This window comes from Didymella exigua, assembly GCF_010094145.1.
Source record: "Didymella exigua CBS 183.55 unplaced genomic scaffold M421scaffold_62, whole genome shotgun sequence".
NCBI lineage: Eukaryota > Fungi > Ascomycota > Dothideomycetes > Pleosporales > Didymellaceae > Didymella > Didymella exigua.
The window spans coordinates 2,393-9,965 of NW_022984836.1; positions in this window are offsets into that span (position 1 = coordinate 2,393).

Below are 7,573 nucleotides of genomic sequence, written 5' to 3' on the forward strand. Positions count from 1 at the left end.
AGCTTAGTGATGTGGTTGATGTGGTGGCGGATCAGGCTCTCAACCTCACAGCTGTACGCGCGCTTCAACGGCGAGAAGCAGCCAATATCAAGAGGCTGAAGTAGATGAGATGAGTGAGGCGGCATGCAGAGTGTGTAGATATTGTTCTCCTTGCAGAGCTCTTGAAACTCAAGAGAGTGGTGGCTCTCATGGCCATCAAGGACAAGCAGGCGACGCGCACCAACAACGCGAGTCTTTGTATAAGCGTTGAAGTGCTTTAGCCACTCTACTCCTAGCTTGTTATTTGTCCAGCCATTTTCGCTGACTGCGATCACCCAGTCGCATGGGATCTCTGCTTCCTCGTACCAGGCAGATAGATGATACTGGCCAGCGAAGATGAGGAACGGTGGTACTGACCAGCCAGCAGCGTTGATCGCAGCGATCAACGTCACCCACTCGCGATTGCCTGGCTGAATAGCCTTTGGCCGACCTCTCCTCTCTGACCCTGTCACAACAAGCTAAGTTGTAATCTTGCCTATTATAAAGCCTGCCTCGTTGAAGTTGTAGACGTCATCATCACAGATGCCGTACCTGGCCTTTGTCTGCTCTACAAGCTTAAACCACTGACTAATCAGGGCTGGATCCTCGCATAGAGCTCTCTGTCTATCGTACGCTCGATTGAAACGCGTCGTGAGACTGTCTGTACGCTTGACAAAGGTAGATGGCCAGTTAACTCCTACGCGTCCTCCGCCGCGCGCAGCGAGCAGCTTATCAGCCATATCACGTACAGCTGCGTACGTAGGCGCAAATCCACGTTGGTCTAGATCCAATATATGGCGGATAATCACCTGCTCCTCTGGCTCAGTGAGCTTCTTTGAGTTGGGCTGGCAATCGCGTCGGGCAGGTATACCAGCGCGTCGGCGGCGGGTTGTTCGTTCAGACACGCTAAAGATAGTAGCAGCCCTGCGATTGCTCTGTATTTGATGGGAACTGATAGAGGAGATAGCAAGCTGAACGTCTGCTTCATTTGAAGCTAATAGAGTAGCGCTGCGTTGAGCCATTGTACGTTGAGATGAGAGAGGTGCGCAAGTTTGGTGGGGTGCGGCGCTCGCCCGTGTGCGGCGCTCGCCTGTGGAATACGTTACACTAGCTTTTATTTAAGAAACTAAAGTAGGCACACGCAAGTAGTACCTACAGCAAACAACAGAAAACTAATTTCCTTTGTTTATAACTAGAGCAAAGGCTCTCACTATATGTCTACAAACCTATATATACTATTCCCTTACACAGAAAAAACTTGTAAATTACTAGAGCAGCCTCACTGCTCTCGTCCTTTATAGTCTTAGACTCACACAGGACGTTAAACTAATCAATCAATCAATCAATCAATCAAAGTGCTGCTTCTGTCTCCTGTGGTGCTATAGGAGAGGTCCTAAAGGTTCCTAGGATTTTTCTTAGGGCAAGATTCTGCAGTCCTTAGAGTTGCTTTGTTATTCCTGCTTGTTGTTTCTAGAAGACCTGGCAACCATAATCTGCGAAGCTAGAAACGCAAGCTAAGTATAGCTGTCTTATAGCGCTAGGAGGGAGGCCTCTATTACTGTTTGCAAGTCTACATATTCTATAGAAAGCGTTTCTTGCTTAGCTAATCCTTGTAGCTATGTGTTCTTTGAAGGAGAGTGCGTTATTAAAGTAGATTCCTAGCTACTTTACTGTCTTTTTAGGCTCTATAGTAGACCTGTCTAGCAGGGTAAGTGTAGAGCTAATAGCTTTATTACTTATTATAAAGTAAATAAGCTCTGTCTTTGCTACATTAAATTATATAGCGCAGCTTACTCCTTTAGCAAATAGGCTTGCTATGTCTCTTTCTAACATGCGGATATTCTTCTTTAGGCTAGTAAATAATGCTGTAATTGCTAGGTTATCTAGGTAGGATAGGGAGTAGTTTGTAATAGATTAAAACAGAGGTCTAATATAGGCTGGCGGATGGGTAGGGTATGCTTTTTTACGTTTTGGCTTATAGCTTCTTAACTAGCAGAGATACGCTTACATAATCTATTATTTGATAGAAGCGCCTAGTATTGCGCCTTCTAATAAAAAAAGAATTAGCTGATTCCACCTAGTATTAGCTGAGTTATTAACACTACCTAGCAAAGTATACCTATTAATGGGTATGCTTGCTAGGTACCCCCCCTTTTTTAACATTTTCTAGCCTCTAGCTTGTGCAGTTTAATAGTTATAACAAAACCTTCTACAACAAAAATGTAGAGGTAGTTTTTCTCTTTCTTTTCAGCCCTAGTTCGCTAGAATCCATGTATTATTGATAAGGTTTTGGGGGGTACCCACGAAGGACGTTGGAGTATACCCATTCCGCCAGCCTAGTCTAATATATATTAGAAATAGGATTAGTAAGACAGGGCTACCTTGTGGAATCCCTTCTTTAATGCTGCTAAAGCCTTCTGTTTCTCTATTAAAGGATAGTCTTAGCTAGCGCTTAGATAGGAATAATTAAACCTATGCTATTAAATTGCAAGGTAGCTGTAGCTGTTGTAATATAGCAAGTAGCTGGTTAAGAGCAACGTGGTCAAAGGCACCTTTAATATCTAGGAATCCTGTAGATGTAGTGCGCTTTAGTTTTCTTTGCTCTTAGACCTGGTTAAGCAGTAGTATAGAAGCATCTATTGCAGATTTCTGTGCTCTTCCTCTAAGTTGTGAAGAGCTGTTGTTTCTGCAAGAGTTCCTAGGCGTTTTGCTACTACTCTTTCTGCAACCTTGCCTAGGCAGCTAAATAAAGCAATTACTCTATAGGCTTTAGGTGCAGCATAGTTAGGCTTATTTAGCTTTTTTAGGATAATGCCTGTTGCTTTCTTCTATTCCTGTAGGTGGTATCTATAGTTAAACAGAGCAGAGAAAACTAAGAAGAATATTTCTGTCTGTGCTTTATATGCTGCAGTAATAATCTCTTGTGTAAGGGCGTCTGGCCCTAGAGAGCTGCTTTGGATTTGTGCTGAGCAAGCGTATGCTAGCTCTTCTATAGTAAGATTAGGCCATTCCCAGTTACTTGGTTGGTAGTTGTCCCACTCTATAGGCCTAGAGGCAGGAGGGCTAGGGAAGAGAGTTTCTCTTAGTGCAGAGCATTTGCCTTAAAAAGATTCCTTTATTCCCCTTAGGCCTTAGATAGCAGGTATGTTCTAGCTATAAGTAGTTATAGTATAAGTTATAGCTTTAAAGATTAATTTAGGGTCCTCTCTCTCTAGGAATTAGTTCTAATAGTCTTATTTAGCTATTTTAACAGCTTGTAGATAGCTGTTTCTAGCTATTAGATATTCTCTTTTCCAGGTGTAGGCACTTGTTAGGCTAATAGCAAGTTCTCTCTGTAGTTGGCGTTGTTTGCTAAGCATGCTTGTCCTAAGTGCTTTTAGGTCTTAATTCCACCAGGGCTTGCTTTTTGCAGTGGTAGAGTATTGCGGAATTGCTGCCTTAGCTGCTTTAGTTATAGCTGTAGTGAGCTCTTTAGCTAGTGTTTCTAGCTGCTCTTCTAGGTCCTGGTCTTCTCCTTAGATAAGTGCTAGAGATCTGCTTGTAGAGTAGTTTGGAGTGCTTGCGTTGCTAAGAGCAGAGCTGTTTGCTATCTCCTTTGCTAGCACTTTGCTAAATAAGTTCTAGTTTGCTTTCTTTATGTTAAACCTAGGAGCAGGTTTGTTAAGTTGCTGTGTTCTAGGCGTCCTTATTGTAAAGTAATTTCCACTCCTAGGAACCACTTTAAGTCTTCTCCCCCTGTAAGGGTGTATTTTGTCTGTAGCTCCTATATAATTAAGTAAGCTAGGTGTTCTTTGTTCTTAGGGTATCTAAAAATAATATTATTAATGTAGAAGAAGATGAATACTCTGTCCTTTATCATGCAGCAAGGCTCGTGAGGTACTGCCTGTAGGCCTAGTTAAAGGAGGGTATTGGTGAATTCCCTCTGCCATAGCAGAGTGACATGCGCAGTCCATACAGGGCCTTGTTCAGTTTCAGAGCTGTATTTGGCTTCCTGTGGCCGTACGGCATTCTCATGTAGACCTCTTGATTAATTGTTGCACGCACGAAAGCGTTGGTGACGTCGTACTGCTTGAGCGCAAGGTCACGATCTGCAGCAATCGCCATCATTAATCTAAATGACTGGCTAGCAAGCGTCGCGGCGTAGGTGTCCTGTGCTGATACATCGCGCTGCTGGTCTCCTTAGACTACCAGGCGCGCCTTGCATTTCTGCAATCTGTGTTGCTGGTCAAGCTTGTACGTGTATACCCACATGCAGTCAAGGATCTAATGCCCTTTTTGTGTAATCTGCTTAAGTAGTGCTTCTAACTATAAATTTACCTTATAGTAGCTTTAGAGGTGCTCCTACTTAGCTTTCTTCTACTAATTACTTAATAGGTAACTTTCTATCTCCTTGTGTGACAAAGGAGGTAGTAGCAGCTAGCTTTTATATAGGGCAGTTCCTTTTACTATTAGCCTTCTAAGCTAAGCCTTGTTAATAATCTTGTCTTAGTAGATACTAATATTTCCTACTTAGGTGCCTGCTATAAAGGCTACTTGCTAAGGGATTGTTCTTAAATAGCTGTGTGTAGGGTATGTTAGCTTTCTAGGCCTACCTTTAGCTAGAAAAGCTGCTAGTAGCAGAGTTAGAGGTAGAGATAGATAGATCCCTGCAATCTTTCTTCCTTAGTAATATCTAGGTAGTTCTAAATCTAGTAATAGATTAGATAGTTATATAGTGTTAGTAGCTGTATTGTCCTTGTAGAACAACTTAGCCTCTAGATAGGTAGTTAGACTTAGTATTTCTAGTGTTCTTATAAGGGTAGCAATTTCTTTAAGGGTAGTGTGCATAAGGTTATTATACAGGTCCTTAGTCTTGCTATTAAATACTATTTGCTTATTAAAGGTGATGTTGCGTGTGCTAATTACCCTAGCTAGTGATAGTATCTAGATGTAATAGATATTAGAGGATATAACGTACTCCACAAGCGAGTGGCTCACACAAGCGAGTGGCTCACTTTTGCCAAGACTACACCAACACTACAACTACTTTACAACATTACAGCACACAACAACAATATCATGTACTACACAGTATATTGCACTAATCTACAGTACTTTGCGCATCTTTCTTACACGTTGTCCTGTTGTGCCCTGCCTTGCCACACATGCTACAGTGTCTTAATAACTAAGTGCTGCTATTAGCGCCTCCTCTCTTCTTTGCCTTCTTCCCATCAGTATAGGCCTTAAACTCCTTTAGAGTAGTTAGCTGCACTCCCTTAGCAAAGGTTAATACCCTATCTTGCTATAATTGCTTTCTTTTGTGTAATTTACAGCGTGTAGCAGCCTTATTAGCTACCTAAAGGTCAGCAACCTAGTTGCGCACTAAAACTAGTAAATGCGCTATTAGCTCTGCGCCTTTAGTGAGCTAATTAAGGGCGTCAACTATTAATATTGGTGAGCTATTAGCGTGTCTCTAGATCCTCTCTTAAATTAGCTTTAATTAAGACCTAAATTCTAGGGTGTTGCTTAGTGTCTTAGACTCCTACGTGCTGTTGTCTATAATAGGTGGCGTTAGCGTGCGTAGCTGTACTTCAAGCTTTGATATCACAGCCTCTGGGTCAAACGGGACCAGGCCAGCGCCTCTGAATCCTCCCTAGATGTTGCTCTTGGTAATTGAAGCATTAAAAGCAGCTTTGAAGCACGGCAAGAACTCAAGTTTGGTAATGCGAGTGATCTTGCTCCGCATCAGCTGCTCGGCTTGGCGGCCATAGGCCTTCTTTAATGGGGAGAAACAACCCACGTCAAGCGGCTGTAGCAGATGGGATGAGTGTGGGGGCATACACAGAGTGATAATCTTGTGTTCCTCACAGTACTGGTGGAATTTGACTGAGTTGTGGCTCTCGTGGCCGTCTAGAACAAGCAGTTGGTAGCTACCAACAGTGCGCGCCTTTGTGTGCTTATCAAAGTGCTTTAACCACTTAACTCTAAGCTTATTATTAGTCTAACTGTTATTAGAGACACTAATAACCTAGTTGTTAGGTATACTAGGCTCCTTATACTAGGCTGAGAGGTGGTGCTTGCTAGAGAGGATAATAAAGGGTAGGATAGACTAGCCCTTTGCGCAGATGCCTTAGATAATGCTAGTCCACTCTCAGTCGCCCTGCTGCACTGTCTTTGGTCTCCCTCAACGCTCAGAGCCTGTAACAACAGCACTAGTAGATATAACACCTATTATAAAGCTAGATTTATTAAAGTTGTAGGTGTCTTTATCTAGGATACTATACTTAGCTTTAGTATTCTCTACAAGCTAGAACTAGTCACTAATAACCTTAGGATCCTCACACAGCGCTCTCTTGTAGTTATACTTACAATTAAACTTGACTTTAAGCTCTAGCCAACGTTTAACAAAGTTGGCAGCCTAGTTCTTGCTAACAGGGGTCTAGTGGCGCTCAGCAAGCAGAGAATTGGCTATACCCTCCACATTAGTGAGTTAGGGTGAGAATCCTTGCTCATCTAGCCTTAACACGTGCTGGACAATTACCTCCTCTTCAGTGCTAGTCATCTTAATCATGTTAGGCTTGCAATCGCGTTGTGGAGAGGTTCTAGCAAGTTAGTGACTAAGTGTCCTTTGAGACACGTTGTAGATGGCTGCAGCGCGTCGCTGAGAGAGTGTCGCGTCTTGATAGATAGCCTGAAGAGCAAGCTGTATTCCTGCTTCCTTTGAGGGTTTGATTGTGTTGTTACGTTAAGGCATTGTAGGTAGAGTGAAGTTTGGTGTGGTCTTGGCAAAAGTGAGCCACTCGCTTGTGTGAGCCACTCGCTTGTGGAGTACGTTATATCTAACAAGATACCTAATCTATGCTTTTAGATCTAAGTATTAGAGGCGTAATTTTCTATAGTGTGTGTTATTAGATATTACAAAGGCTTTACACCTATATACCTTAAGATAACTAAGGTTTAGTTTATAGAGTAAGGTAATTCTACTATTACTAAAAGTAGTGTGTGTAAAGAAGATCTTACATCGGGAAAAGTTTTTCGAAATACGGCCTAGACTGGCCGTTGCTGACAGTCGTGGCATGGTCGTGCAACGGCCGTTCAACGGCCCCAACAGCCCCAATTTGCGCCCAACAGCCCTAATTTCGCGCCAACGTTGCTAACAGCCAAAACGCTAAGTGCCTATATTCAACAAACTCAAAACAACGTTGCAATATTATTGCATGGCTACCCTCAGTGCTAGCACTAGCATTAAATATTCAAAAATTGCGAAATTTCACATACAGATAGAGCGAAATTGTAGCTTCAAAATGAGCAAAAAATTATTGTTGTAGGCCTACTACAACGCAAGTTATAGAGCGTTGAAGGTTTGTTTGTTGAAGGTTTGTGTTTTGAAGTTGCAACAGCACACCACACCATAGCAGCTGCAGCTGCGCCCGCACACAACGTAGCAGCTGCAACAGCATACAGCATGGCACCTGCTGACCAACACACACACACACACACACACAGCAGCAGCGCAACAGGAGCTTGCAGAACAGGCAGGCCTAGGCGTAAAATTCTTGGTTTACCTACTATTCTT